At 41.8% G+C, this 15,833-nt stretch overlaps 1 protein-coding gene across 2 annotated transcripts in view; it reads right to left on the reverse strand.

Moving 5' to 3' along the window:
* Positions 1-15,833, reverse strand: part of LTA3 (Dihydrolipoamide acetyltransferase, long form protein) — a 199,400-nt gene that overhangs the window by 113,091 nt on the left and 70,476 nt on the right. The window contains exon 1 of one of the 2 annotated variants that reach the window (XM_089802032.1): positions 5,599-5,653. The exons of the other annotated variant lie outside the window; for it this stretch is intronic. The gene's annotated coding sequence lies outside the window, so the exon portion shown is untranslated. Of the gene's footprint in view, positions 1-5,598; positions 5,654-15,833 lie in introns of those variants that run through there. 2 annotated transcript variants of the gene reach the window in all.

Consider the following 15,833-nt stretch of genomic DNA (forward strand, 5'->3'; position numbering starts at 1 on the left):
TTTGTTATTTATTCTAATCCATATAACTTAAAAGGAGATAAGAGGTCTTCAAACTAACAAATATAAGTCAAAGAAGTTGTACAGAAAATACAAATGAACATAAGAAGCATTTGTTTATGAAAAATTGAATTCGAAGTACATAGCCCAAAAGAAAAGTCAATCAATAGGCATAATAGAAGGGGATAGAGATTCTTCCTCCTCTGAGATCCCTTCATCCTCTACTACTGAGGTATCTAAGCATTCCATGCTTACTTCAGTTTTGTTCTCCCATGCTCCTATTCTATCTTTCGTTACATATCTATCGATCCAATCCCTAAAACGAGGCCTATGGACATACATAAAGCATAAGAAGCAGTTGATGTTTCTTTGAATCACCTGGAGTCATTCCATAATATGTTTCGTACCGAAGGAGGAGACAATGGGATATAACGGGACCAACTGCCCACCATGCTATGAATTGTCATAATGAAAGGGCCTACATTTCAAGAAATCATGTCTAATATTCACTAACACCATCTCCAAATTACCAAGGAATTCCGGCTAGCGTGTTAATGTTGCCTTAATCAAACTCCGCCAAATAGGCTATAGCCACAAACAAGGATGAGATATCCCTACTAACTTGATACCAATCCATGTTTGTAATGAACCCTTTGCCCAGAATTGTAAACACAAAACATACTACAAAATTTGAGTATTTAAAAAGACTTCTATGAGATCTAAATTAATATAGCTCTCCCAACAATCCATCTTCCTAAAAACCAACACTCGACTCTTGATCTCCAGTTAAAAAAACAACCATTCGTTGATTAAAAAATTAACCACTACACTATCTAATCAAGGAACATATTAAGGGTAAGGAACATCGAAGCAATGTCTGAATCTACCCTTTTTTGTCCATATTCTCTAGGTATTTCTCGCCTAATAATTTCATAACTGCATCCAATACCAAAGACTGATGAAAGCATAAAATGTCTCTCAATCGTTCCTTGGTGACAAACTTTGTCACTTTCATTTGCCGCTTTACACCCTTCAAATGCAGAAAGGTATCCATATTCATTTTTACCTATACTTTGTTAATAGGATTACCTTCAAAATAATAGCAAGGCCACTTGACACAAGAATGATTACCTCCTCAAGATTAGCGTAGGTGACAATAAATCCATAATTAACACACCAAAGGAGAAATCAAGCAAAAAAGTACAAGTATTACTACAGCTCATAAAATTATGAGACTAGTAATTTATACAAACTAAGGAATTATAGTTCAAAAAAGGCAAATATAAATTTAAAAGGGATACCATCCTACGCTCTTAGGAAGTAGGATGAAATCATCATACCAAAATAAATTGCCTTCAAAATCTTTTTTGCATTATTTTAATGTGTGTCAGCATATTTATCCCAAATGATGTTTTATCTTCATTAATTATATAACGATTTTCTAACTTAACTTATTGAAAGATCGATACCCTAATTAGCTAACTCACCTACCCTTTTGTTCCCTTCATGATATATATGATTGATTAAAAGTTTGTCAAAATATTTACTAAGCTCCATGGATTTGGATAGTTGGGCATCTAATCTACAAATAGTAAAGGATCCTTTCCTAAGGGCATTGATAATTATGGATAAATCGCCTTCTATTTCTATTTTCTTAAGACCCAATTCTGTACATAGCTCCAAACCTACTATTAAAGCAGAAATTTCTGCCCAATTGTTGGTAGTCACCCCTCTATGAATGTTGCAACCTATAGCAGCCTTACCAGGATTCCCCCTAGAGGCTCTGTCATAATTGAGCTTATACCATCCCCTCTTAGGGGCCTTCCAAACACATACTTGCCTACTTTTGTTACTTTGAAGGTTCCCTTTCCCAATGGATTTTCAATCCTATCCACCTACCATGCATCTTCTCATCCCAATAAGACATGTCTGCCCCTTTGGGTTTCAAAGACATTAATCAACTGTTTGTTAATTCAATGATTGAGGCTTCAATTTTATTCACAAGATGATCCACCTCCATCTTCTTGTCCTGAACAAATCTTCGATTTCTCTCCTTCCATAGTTCTTTGGGAGAGGAGATCCAAAGGTTCTTGTAAGTGTTATCCGATTTCAGCAAGGCCAAGCTAAAAGAATACTAGTGATGGAGTTAGGGAAGGCTGAACTCCACCCTAACTTAGAACACAACCAACGCCAACAGTAGTTTAAGAAAGGACAATTAAGAAAAAGGTGATAAGTTGATTCCTCTTTTGATTCACAAAGGGGGCATCTACTAGGATCCTGGTAGCCCAGTCTCCTAAACCTATCTATTGTAAGGGCCCTATTGTGGAGAACAATACAAATGAACAATCCTACCTTGGGAAGGCAGAGTTTATCCCAGCAAAGATTAGTAGGAAGAGGACTCTTAGAGAACCCTAGAGAGGATTCTATAAGCTTATAACCCATCCTAGAACTATAAACACTGCTCTTACATCCATCCCAAATAAGGGAATCTTTACCTCCCCAAAATGAAATTTTCCTTGAGGACAACAGACTCTTCAAGAAGTCCTTCTCACTTAAAGGAATGTCCTTCCCATCCACACTCTCCCAATGCCATTTAAGATTTCCATGTTCACAAACCACATAATCCATAACTCTAGAACACCACTTGGATTCTAAATAACCCATTGAATGGAGAAGAGATGGAAATTTATCAAAGGCTTTGATAACACCCCAAGAGTCATACCAAAAAAGCACATCCTCTCCATTCCCTAAATCCCAAGTTAACTTATTTTGAATCACAAACCTACATTTTAGGAAGAAATTCCAAATTCTTGACCCTTTAAGGGGATTGGCTTCTCGAAAGCAGGTTGGAGGGAACCAGAGAGGCAAGGTATTTGTGACAAAGGATCCTAACCCATTTAAGGTTTGAGAACTTTAGCATCCGCCATGCCAACCTGACTCACAAAGCCTTCCCTTGTAGTTTGAGAATTCTTCATACCAGCCCCACCTTGCTCTTTTGGTTTGCAAACTTGATCCCAAGATACAAGGGGAAACATTTTCTTATCATCTGAGCCCTGCCAAAAGAAAGTTCTAAGAAGCCTATCAATTTCATCTAGTTTACTACCTGGAAGGTCTAGACAAGAAAGTTGATAGATAGGTTCGGCTGATTCTTGGGCATTTAATCCCCATCAAAATATTTATTCTGCTTCGGTGAAAATTTTGAGAGTAGAGGAATTTCTTGGAAAAATTCCTAGGCTGAGAGGAATTATGCAACCTCTTGCTCTCTTTTTCCAGACTTAGTCAATTTTTCAGCGCAAGAGGCAAGCTGATTTATATAAATATTGTCATGATGTTTGAGAGAGGTATCACCTTCATAGGAGTTCTAATAAAGATTCAAGAATTGGGGGGTTTTCAAAAAATCCAAACTTAGCCAAATTTCAAGATTCAACACCCATTCATCATTTTATCCCTCCATGACTTATTCTAGTTTTCTAAGGTAAAACTGAAGCTGGAACAAGGATTTCTAATGTCTCTAACTCATTTCCTTGGAAACGACCTACTTTCAACTCCATCTCCTTAACTAGCTTAGCCCAGCTTTCACACATATCCTTGGCATACTTGACTTCCTAGCCAACCAAAATTGCTCAAACTCACTCTCGTAATTGGAGACTTGAAAATTGCTACCACCTAGGACCACATAAAACAAATACTTCCACTACTAAAGAAAAAAGAAGGGGTCTCCATTTGCAATGGAGAAATGATGTGAAAACCTCACAACATGGCCATTAAGGAAGGGTATTAAAAAATTTAATGTATTGTTTCATGGTCATGTTAGTTAGTTTAGTAAGTTTCCTTTTCTTCATTTTGTTAACAATCATTTCTTTTTAGAAACATGTTGTAGTCTTATAAATAGAATATTTCATCTCTATCTTAAATATCATGGAATCTCAACATTCACTCATCATCAAGATCAACTCACTAAGTACACAACTTACAAAAATGCAATGCTCTTTAGAAAAGGTGAAGAGTACACCATTGTCGACAAGGCAATGTTCAGATTACATCTAGGGGGAAAGAAATTGATATTTCTGAATCTATACTATGTGCTAGGAATGGAGCTCCATTTGTTATCTATCGATCAGATTTTGCACCATTCTCTTGAAGTTAGATGTCATCTTCAGTACATGCGATTGCAACATTGTTAACAAGGAGGCTTGAAAAACAATTTCTATTGGCCTCAAGGATCATGGTCTTTATAGATTAATTGAAATTGGAGATTCTCACAAGTATGCTATGGCAACAAAGGGTTCCTCCATTGATACTCTTGGGGATCAGCAATATGGGCATCTAAATATTCACTCTCTTTCTCAATCGGCTTGAGGAGTCTAGTCATTGGATTACCTAAGATTTAGTCGCAGTCATGTTGATTATGATGCTTGCTAGGAAGGAAAGTAGCATCAAGCTCCTTTCTCTAATGGGGACTCTTGGAGGGCATCCAAGGTCTTGTAACTAGTTCAAGCAAATGTTTGTGGGCTGATGAACATTGCATTAGTCATTGGATCTAGGTATATTATGTTTTTTGTCAACGATTACAATAGGAAAATGTAGGTGGTCTTCCTTAAAGAAATATCTGAGGTTTTTAGAATATTTCAGCAGTTTAATGCCTTAATTGAAAAAGACTTAGGATGTCAGATCATATCACTCTTCAGTCATATAATGGGGGCAATTTTTTATTCTTATTTATCCAGCTTATAAGCTACACATAGCTTATGCATCAACTTACAACACCCTACGCCCTTAGCAGAATGATGATGCTGATCTAAGTCACAAGGTTCGAATTCAAGTTCATCAATCATAAAATTCAGATGAAATTTGACACGAGTAAAAATTTGGGAAAAAACCGACATTATATTTAACTTACATAAATTTATTTATTTTCAAATATAAGTAATATATCCACAAAATTGTCAAAATAGATTGACATTGCGAATATTAAACTAAATAACTCAATATTTAATATAATATTTGTATTTATAATAATATTATTTTACTTTAAAATAATATTATTATAAATACCATTATTGTATTAAATATCATAAAATTCGGACGAAGTTGGGAAAGGGTAATAATTTGCTGAAATTTGAACTTCATAGATGAAATTCAATGAATCATGCAACTTAGACGCTGACCAAAGGAACCGCACAATCACAAAAATGGCTTGTCAAATATTGGAGCATAAAAATGTTTTTAAGAAGTTTTAGGCAAAGACATTTTATATTCTGTAATAACCCCAGCTAGCTATATCCTTACCAATCATCAATTTACCGTTGACAATCAACAGTCTAACATTTCGTCAAACATTTGGTAGTCTTATTGTTATTGTTACAAATTTGATAATCTAATTTTTGAAATCACACTAGAGAATGCATCGGGCACTTACAATTTCAGATCAATTTAATACTAAGAAGTTTGTATGAATGTCAGCATTAATTCAAAATTCTTCCGTACAAACTGTCCACTTATATAATTTTGAAAGACAAAGGATTTGCTCCAACTATAATTCATTACCAACAATGTTTCAAACATATAGTAGCAGCAATAATATATTAAAATGCCAAGAACCTGGAAATATAGATTGGCTTTGACTTTTAATTTGCAGTCCAATGTGAATCTACAGCAGCCCCAATAATATATATCACAGGCCTTCCAAAGATAAATGCAGTCCTCAAAATGTCAAACCACTGCCTTGAGGAATATCAACAGCCCTTTAGCATGCACAATGACTCGCCAAAACTAATCATAGGTCTTCCAACGTTTCCAGCAGCCAATGAATTCCCTTCCAAATCAAACAAATCCCTTAGCATTAAACGGATTCCAAGATACAATGTAAGACAGTAGAGAAGCTTCAACCAATGTAACATATAACAATCACTATACTTAAGCAGTGATTCAAAATAACTCAAATTTGAATCTCAATACTTCAGCTGTAGATCCAATGGAACAACTAAGAATTCAAACCCTTATACTTCAGCAAGTGCACAAAAAATCAGAACTCAAAAAAAGCCACAAAAACATCAAAAACAAATAAAATATCCAAGCATGCTTTTCTCAACAAATGGGCTTGTATTTATAACCTCCAAATGCCCTTTTTGTTGCCAAAATGTAACTTCACTCAAGAAGCTCACCACACAATATTAATTAGAAGCTTCCATTAGATTCTTTCACTTGACTTGGCTTAACTAATAAATAAATGGCTCTTTCCAATGATAACTCAACTCTCAACTTAAGTGAAATTATAAAGTTAATATATAACTCTATAATAAGCCACTTAATAAATTAATAATAATTTGGCCACTAAAAATATGATAACTCACAAAATTCTCATCATTTAACTATATCGTTTGAAATAGGAGTTATACCTATTATTTCTTCATGTGACCAAATGCACTTTCCAAAAACAAAGGGTCCATCTCAATCAACACTCAACTTACCACAAATAGTAAGTACAAAAAATAAGCCCAAACAAAGTCAAATCTGAGCCAAACAAAGACCAACTTGTAGCTTAATGAATTGTGGAGAAGACAAGACCCTTCCAAGCCAAGCCACAGCCTCAAAAGACCCTCTATTCACAATAATTAGCCTACGAGGATCATAAAAATAGGCTAATCCCTGAAACTCCGATGCTGCCAAAAATGGGAACATTACATACTACAATGTATCTTCTAAATCAATCTCTCACACAAGTCGTCAAGAAGACCCCAAAGGAAGTTTGGTCTGGCAAGAAACCCAAATTCAACCATTTGAAGTGTTTTGGCTCTACAACTTATGTTTAGATTCCAAATGCCAAGAGAACAGAACTAGATTCCATGAGCCAAAAGCTATTATGGGCTACAATAACAACCATAAGGCTTATGAGCTAATAGATATGGACAATAAGCCTCTCACAATTAGTAGAGATGTGGTTTTTTATGAAAGTGGGTCATTTACACTCTCCTCTCCTAAACAAAATCTTGAAGATCAGCCTATGAAAACAAAAATTTAGTGTTAGGCTTCCATTTGCTTCACTTGAAGAGAGAGATTCTAAAGATTCTGGACCTGAACAGGTGGAATCTCCCAGGAATGACATTGTACCATCATATTTCCCTCCGAATAACTTGGATTGGCATCCAAATGAATTCAGTCCATACGGAATTATTTTGGTAAATAATTAAAAATTAGAATTTCTTTGCGTATTCAACATGTCCAATATTGAATTTAAATGTTGGAAATATTTTATTGTCTAAACATTTAAATCCATCTCATTTGAGTGCACCCATGCATGAAGCTTGTCGACAAAGTTAATGCTCAAGCTGGCATCTTTTGAGAAACAATAGACACATAAAGACAAATGGCAACCTTCGTAAGAGAATCTCTACTAGAATGGCAACTTGTAAGGGAATTAAATGCAATGTTAGCCGACGGTCCGGCGGTGTTTCTGTAGCCGACGGTCCGGCGGTAAATGGTTTGTAACGGATAGAATAATTGTGGCCGACGGACTCCTTCGAGAAGGTTCGGCAGTAGTATTTATATCCCGTCTGGGATCATTGTAAATCATTAATCTACTATTGCGAATATAATTCTGCTATTCTGCTATTATTGTCTGTATGTGCTGACTTCTTTACCTGTACGGTAAACATTTGGCGCCGTTGCCTTATGAATCTGGAAGGTGGGAGGAATGAAGATTAATGCCAAATCAACTTAACAAGGATCGAAATAAGGCAAAGGGAAAAGATGGAATCCATATTGCGCAAGAGAATTTAATTCTAGCACAGCAAGCCGAACGCCGACGAAGATTTCAGAGGATTGTCGACGGAAACCGAAGTGCGGAGGAATTATTGGAGGAGACTCGGCAGCGGGTGGAATTGGTGGAAGAAGCACGGGAGGAGTTCTTGAATTTGTGTTCGCCGAGGGAAGAAAATTCAGACGGGAGAGCATCAACTCGCACGGCTCGCAGTGCCGGCGAAGCACGAGCGTGGAGTGACCTCTTCGTCCAGGATAGACTTCCGCGGGAAACAATTTCGGAGGATCCTTCGTCTTCACCAAGGTTTGCAGCTGTCGACACCTTCGGTGTGGGAGACCAATCTGTCGGTGTGAGAGTTCAGACTGACGGTTTGGGAGTGCCAACTGCCGGTGTGGGAGTGCCGACTGCCGGTGTGGGAGTGCCGATCTCCAGAATTATGGCGGGACCCAAAAAAAAATTACCAAAATTTGAAGGCGATGGTACAGCCGACCCCCTTCGACATTGTAAGACATGTGAGACGATCTGGCGAGCAAATGGAATCACAGATGCCGACGAATAGGCCAGGCAATTTCCGGCAACCCTACGGGGTGTCACGATTGATTGGTTTTCGGATATGGATCCGCAGAAGCTGGATACATGGGATAACATTAAAAAGGAGTTTTTGGCGAAATTTAAACTCTTACGGGATGATAATGAAATCGTAGCGGAAATTTTCAATACCAAGCAAGGGAAGCACGAAACTGTCCGTGTCTACGCCAGGAGATTGAAAGACTTAATAAACAAAATGGAAAGCAAGCCAACGGATGGGTTGCAGAAAAGGTGGTTTGTGGACGGCCTCCGCTCGAAGTTGCGGAGGAAAATGAAAATTGTGCCACCGTCATCATATGTGGACCCGTATAACAGAGCACTGGACCTTGAAAGTGCGCAGAAGACAAAGAAGAAGAAAACCAGCTCCTCTGACTCTGATGATGATGAATCCGCTCAGGATGATAGCAGCGACGACGAAGGTAGTAACAAAAAGGTTCGTGCCTTACAAAAGGATATGGTTCGAATGATGAAGGAGTTTAAAAATATGCAGAAGGAGCCAAAAAGTAGTGAACTGTGGTGCACGGATTGTAAGACCGACGGTCATACTAAGGGATCATGTCCGAAGAACCAATTCTATGACATCTGTCAGATCATGGGCCATTCGACAAAGGACTGTCCCTTTAACATGAAAACAAGAGGATCTTCACAGGTGCTTCTCACACAGGAGGCTTCCCCGTCAGGAGGTAACGGAAACACCAACGCAGGCGCTACATCTGGAGGATACAGAAATAATCGTCGTGGACAGAATAACAACAACAATAACAACACCAATACGAGCAGAAGCCGGATTCAGTATGATGCAAACGGACGACCAATTATTCAGTGCCGAGCATGTAACTTATGGGGGCATTTTGCGCGAGAATGTCCAATAGCAAATACACCTCACCTATTGTGCCGATGGTGCGGACCCGGCGATCACGATGACTCAAAATGCCCAAAATCCGGAGTGAACTTAATCGCGGTTGGAACCAATGAAGAAGAAGTTCTGGCCATTACGCGGCAACAAGCAAAAGGATATCCGGACCCCGCCGAAGAAAAAAAGAAGTTTGCGGCAGCACGGGCAGAGGTTGGCAAAGTATCTCAAGCAGTAACACCTCTGATCACTGCCACCACCTCAACAAGGAATTCCGCCGAACAAAACATAATATGCCAAATTTTGCAAACAGAGGTGCAAGTAAAGGTAAGTGATTTGCTTCTTACCATGCCCCAACTTCGATCTGCTTTTTCAAATATGACAAGGGAAGCAAGCCTTGAGAAGGAAAAGCCACCAGGAGAACCAAGTCGACGGAAAGAAAAGGAAATTGTTACAAAGAAGACCAGATGTTGTTGGCACTGACATCAGAACGGCACCCTGCAGTTGTCGAAATGGGGATACTTGGACATGTTCTCACGGACACCATAGTGGACGGAGGGTCCGACGTGAATGTATTGCCAGAAGAAACTTGGAGGAAACTTGGACAGCCAACATTATGGCCTCCAAGTTTTCAGCTCCTAACCACTGATCAACATGGTATTAAACCACTGGGTATTCTCATGGCACAACCGGTAACCATTGGCACCCAGCCGTTTCTAATGGATTTCGTAGTGATTCCATTGAAAAGGAAAGGTTATGACGCCATCCTAGGCCGCGATTGGCTTATAGAAGCAAGAGCCCGACACGACTGGAAGAAGAACACTATATCCCTTGAAAGTAAAGGCCGTCGATTCGTCATCGATTTGCATACCCAAATGGTAGGGGAAGAGGCCTTGTCATCCGATTCTGAGGGCGAGGAGGACGGAGGGAGACGACGGATGGAACCAGATCAAGAGGGCGTTCTCTGATTGGACGGGGGAATAACGGATGACAACTTGGATTCCGTCAACGGTTTATACCACTGGCAACTGGAGGACTATGAGTTATTTCCGAGTTGCAATGTTTTGTCAATTGAGAACGAATATCCGAAGGAGTTTACTAAAGTTAAGGAGGGGGAATCACCATTGCATATTACACCCGCTCATGCATTCGGTGAAGGAGAGCCGATCAAGTATAATGAAGCTACACTGCAAACGATGAATCTAGGGGATGAGGCAGAACCAAAGAACATCCTAGTGGGAGATAATTGGGATCCAGTACTCAAAGTCGCGGCATTTAAGATATTTATGGACTACAAGGATGTGTTTGCATGGACATACAAGGACCTCAAAGGAGTACCGCCGGAATTATGTGTGCACCGCATTCCGCTGATGGATGGAGCTGTCCCTGTACGGAAGCGACCCTACAGGATGAATAAGAACTATGCCGCACGCATTATGCAGGAAATCAACCAGATGCTGGACGCTGGCATTATCTTCAAAGTACAGACCAGCGAATGGGTGTCACCAATAGTCATTTCCTTAAAGAAGGATACTATTCAGATTCGGATATGCGTTGATTTCAGATGCCTGAATGCAGTAACAATCAAAGATCCTTTTCCAATTCCATTCACAGATAGCATTCTGGAGGAGGTTGCGGGACATGAAATATACTCGTTCATGGACGGGTTTTCCGGATATAATCAGATTTCTATAGCGGAGGAAGATAAGTTGAAGACAACGTTTGTTGTTGAAGATGGAGTCTACGCGTACAATCGGATGCCTTTTGGGTTGTGTAATGCACCGGCCACATTCCAACGGATTGTGCTGCATATCTTCGACAAGATGTCTGTGGGAAATTTCAAGGCCTTCTTGGATGATTGGTCAATATTCAGCACAGCAGACGGACACCTGGCAGCACTTGGTGAATGTATGGAGAGATGTCGCAGAGCCCGGCTAGCATTGAACCCCAAGAAGTGCCGATTCATGGTTCCACATGGCAGACTGCTCGGACACATTGTCTGTAAGGAAGGATTAAAGACGGATCCCGACAAAGTGAGAGTCATTCTAGAAATGCAGCCATCCACTAATGTCACGGAGGTAAAATCTTTTCTCGGACACATTGGGTATTACCAGAGATTTATTAAAAACTTTGCCAAGGTGTCCCAGCCGTTAGATAAGCTAACATGCAAGAAAGAAGCATTTAGATGGGAGAAAGAGCAGGATGAGGCATTTGAAGGGCTAAAGGTACGACTGGCTACGGCACCCATCCTGGCATATCCGGATTGGAATAAAGAATTTCATGTTCATGTGGATGCCTCTAATTATGCGATCAGCGCAACCCTGGCACAGACTGGTAATCAGGGATTGGATCATCCAATATACTTTGCCAGCCGGTTGTTATCAAAGGCCGAGCAAAACTACAGCACGACTGAAAGAGAAGCTTTGGGAATGGTTTATGCCGTACAAAAATTCCGCCATTATTTGCTTGCTACACCGTTTGTGTTTTATGTTGATCACCAGACCCTGTTGTACCTGATTAACAAACCCGTCATCCAAGGGAGGATCATCCGATGGTTGCTACTGTTGCAAGAATTTACTTTCAAAATCAGTGTCCGGCCAGGAAAGAAACACGTCAGTGCCGACCACCTGTCACGGATCAAAACGGGGGAATCAGCGGATGGTGTGAATGACGACTTTCCTAACGCACAGCTGTTTCAGATTGGGATACTGCCAGAATGGTACAAGGGTATTGGTGAATACCTATCAACAGGACAATTTCCCACGGGGATGTCACCAAACGATAGACGCAAATTGATAATCAGGAGTCGTACATTCCAATTAATCAATGGTTTGCTCTACAAAATGGGGCCGGATCACATTCTTCGACGATGTGTGTTGGAAGAAGAGATATCGCAGGTGTTAAAAGAAGCCCATGAGGGTCCCGCAGGAGGCCACATGGGGCCTGACACCACTGCACGGAAGATATTGCTTGCAGGACTTTGGTGGCCAATGGTGTACAATGATGCACGGGAATGGGTCGTCGGATGTGACACTTGCCAATGGACTGGGAAACCGCTGAAGAAAGATTTCATGCCACTTCAACCTTCTCATGCGCAGGAACTTTTTGAGCGATGGGGACTAGATTTCGTTGGACCATTGAGGGTGAGCACGACTCGATGGTGTCGCTACATCATCGTTGCAACGGAGTACCTGACCAAGTGGGTGGAGGCCCGTGCGTTACCGGATAACTCGGTCGTCAGTACCGCGAAGTTTATTTATGAACAAATCATCACAAGGTATGGAATTCCATTACAATTAACAAGTGATAGGGGAGGTCATTTCGTCAATCATGTTATTCGACTGCTCACTACTCAGTTCAAGATTTATCATTCGCTGTCAAGTCCGTACTATCCAAGAGCAAACGGGCAGGCAGAAGCCACCAATAAAATTCTGGTATCCATCATCTACAAATCCTGCGCGGTGGAAGGAGCGGATTGGGAAGAGAACTTACCTGCTGCTCTCTGGGCGTACCGCACGGCATACAAAGTGACGACCGGGTACACACCATTCCAGTTAATGTTTGGACAAGAAGCAGTGGTCCCCGCAGAATTCATGATTCCAAGTCTTCGAATAGCGTTGGAAAACAAACTGGATGATGACGGAAGTCTACAAGAGCGATTTACTAATTTGAATAAACTGGAGGAGAAACGGCTGTTGGCACAGTGGGCAACAGAAGTGGCACAAAACAGACGCAAACTCTGGCATGACAAGCATCTGAGACATAACAGATTCCAGGCAGGACAGTTAGTACTGAAGTATGATGGCCGTAACGAAATCAAGCCGGGCAAATTCAAAGTGCGATGGATTGGACCATATCAAATCAGAGAAATTGGCGACACGGGGACAATGAAATTAGCAACCTTGGACGGACAAGAGATAACTCAGCCAGTTAACGGATCCAAGTTGAAACCATATCGTGTAAGGAAGTACTCGCCGGCGTTGAATTCTTCCTTGTCGTCAGTACAGCATTCCCTGGCGATGACGTCACTCAGAGGTACTGCTGTTGATTAATGTATCCCATTGGATTAAAAAAATAAAAATAAAAAATAAAATAAAATAAATAAAAATATTAAAAAATATATATATATATATTTAAAAAAAAAAAATTTTTAAAAAAATATTTTAAAAAAAAAAAAATTAAAAAAAAAAAAATTCGCGGCCTGAGAGTCCCGCAGGCCCCGCAGACCCGCGGACTAGAAGTCCCGCAGGAAGGAAGGCCCGCGGACTGAAAGTCCCGCGGGCGACTGCCTGTCCGCGGGCACTTTAAGCCCCGTGGGTCCGCGGGCGAAAGACTTCCGCGGAAGTTGGCGTCGACAGCAGGATAAAATTAACCCAGTTTTCGCACAGGATACTCAAAATTTGGTGCTCATTCAGCTACACCTGACAAATTCAGTGGAGATTAATTCATTTTATGATAAAATCGGCCGCGATTTATCTTCTCTCGGACAGTTTTGGTGGGCATATTGAAGAATTTGGTGCAGGAGATCCAGGAAGACGGTGATGGTTGGAGATTTGCAGGAGTTATAGAAACGCTTTCCACGGCGGGAGAATGCTACGTTATTAAAAACCTCGGCTCCTACGTCGAATGGTATTGACAGAGCTACATGCCGTGAGAAGCAGTGCGTGCACCGCTGTTCTACATGCTCAAGAAGACTCAGGTGAAGGGCAATGAGGATAACCGTCTGCTGGTGAGCTACATTGTGCTAACAACGACTATGGTCAAGCTTTGGAACCATGCCAAATGATTGGAGTCTAAAACTCAGCAAGAAGAGGACAAAGTTACTAGCAAATGTCAGCATTGCCAGTAAGTAATAACTTCAAAGTTTCTGTGACGGATATTGAGGCCTCAGAGGACTGCGGCCGCAGGAAAAACTTCAACGCCGCGGATAGACAAGAGAATCGCCGCGGGAGAAAACTTCAACCTCCGCCGTCAGTCAGAGTATTTCCGCGGGAAATTTAAGAAGCCGGCAATAGGAAGAATAAATCATTTTTTGGCATGGAGTCAGCGGGCAAGCGGAAGCCGTGGAAGAGTCAGTTGGCAAATATGGAGAAGACTTCAAGAGTTTTGGCATCGGGAATTCGAGTTGCAGGTCCCTCCGGTTCCAGCAGCAAGAAACAGAAGACCAAGGAAGAACTCACTTATCTCACCATCCAGTTTGAGTCTTAGTGGAAGCGAATGCCGGAAGTGGTGGCAGGAGACCCCGGAGGCAGACCAAATTAAACAGATTTTGATACGGGCACAGGTACATTGGGCTATTCAGCTTCCCATCTTTTCCATTCGGATGTTTGAATCAGTATTGCGCACCATGATAGAAACATATAGTGCCCAGAGCAGAACAAGTACATTCTTGTACAAAAGGCAGCGGATGACCGTGTCCTTTAAACCGAGAGATTTCACCAGGGTCTTCGGCATTCCTGGCCCCGGCGGGAAGAAAGTGGAAATAAAGAATCATAAACTGTCGCAGGAACGGAAGGAGCATTGGATAGCCCTAATATGCAGGGACCTTACATCCATGGAGAAGGAGGCAGTAGTTTAGGGGACAAAGTGCAGAGGGCTTCGCAGGGACTTTATTCGAGAGGGCCATTGGCGTTGTATCATGGACGTCATCAAGAGCGGGTTGACAGGTGCCACTCGAGCTTCAGATATCGCACTGCCACAGATTGTGTTTATGAATGGTATCATGCAGGGAGTGGTCTATGATTGGGCCTCAGTGCTTGCCGACAGAATGGAAGAATTCATGACGCTTCAGCACCGAACATTTTTTATGCCGCACCATGCCATCGGGTTGTTTTTAGAGGCAGCAGCTAATCAGATCCCTATGGATGGCTTTGAGGCTCCTCCATGGGGCAAGTTGGCAGACGGGGAGCCTCCCATATTCTACTGGCGACATCTGGATACAGGAGGGTCAGCTGCTGGACACAGGAAAGTACTCCGCGAATTGGCCCTTTCCGGAGAAACAGATAGCGGAAGGGAGGGCACTTCAATGAGTGACGGGGCTGAATCTGGGGAAGAAGAGGAGAGCACATCGGCTGAAGTTGACGGAGAGACAGCAGGAGGTGGGCCTACATTCTTTACCCCGCCTCAGCTGTCAACCTCAGCGCACTTGACTACCTCTTCTACGGTCATTCCGGCCTTTGGTCAGCGCCATGCCCCAATTCTTATGACTCCTTCAGCGGAGGCAGATGTCCCACGGACAGTGGCTGAGGTGGTTCCGCACGCAGTACCGGATACCGTCCCACAGATAGTTGCCGAGCCACTGCCGACGGCTGTAGCAGAAGTGGTTTCAGCTGCACCAACGAATGTCACTGTCGCAGAGCCACCACTACCACAGTCTGAGCCGCAGGTTCGGTTGGAGGTCATTGATTGTGACGCAGTGGTCACCGTTTCATCATCCTTTTTAGCAGAGGCCGAGTCAGCCCAGCCAGTACAGAAGATGAATATGGAGCCTGCGCGGGTCGAACAACCGGAGGTGATGGATAGAGCTAGTGAGTTTTTGAGGCAGCAGTTCCGACTCACTCCGGCGAAGCGGGGTCCCTCCATTCAGTCTCCTGGGCGTTTCGAAACATGGCCGGCGGAACCCCAGCCTCAGCCTCA

Source organism: Cupressus sempervirens, chromosome 9 (assembly GCF_028749045.1).
Source record: "Cupressus sempervirens isolate cs-2001-9-10 chromosome 9, ASM2874904v1, whole genome shotgun sequence".
Classification (NCBI taxonomy): Eukaryota; Viridiplantae; Streptophyta; class Pinopsida; order Cupressales; family Cupressaceae; genus Cupressus; species Cupressus sempervirens.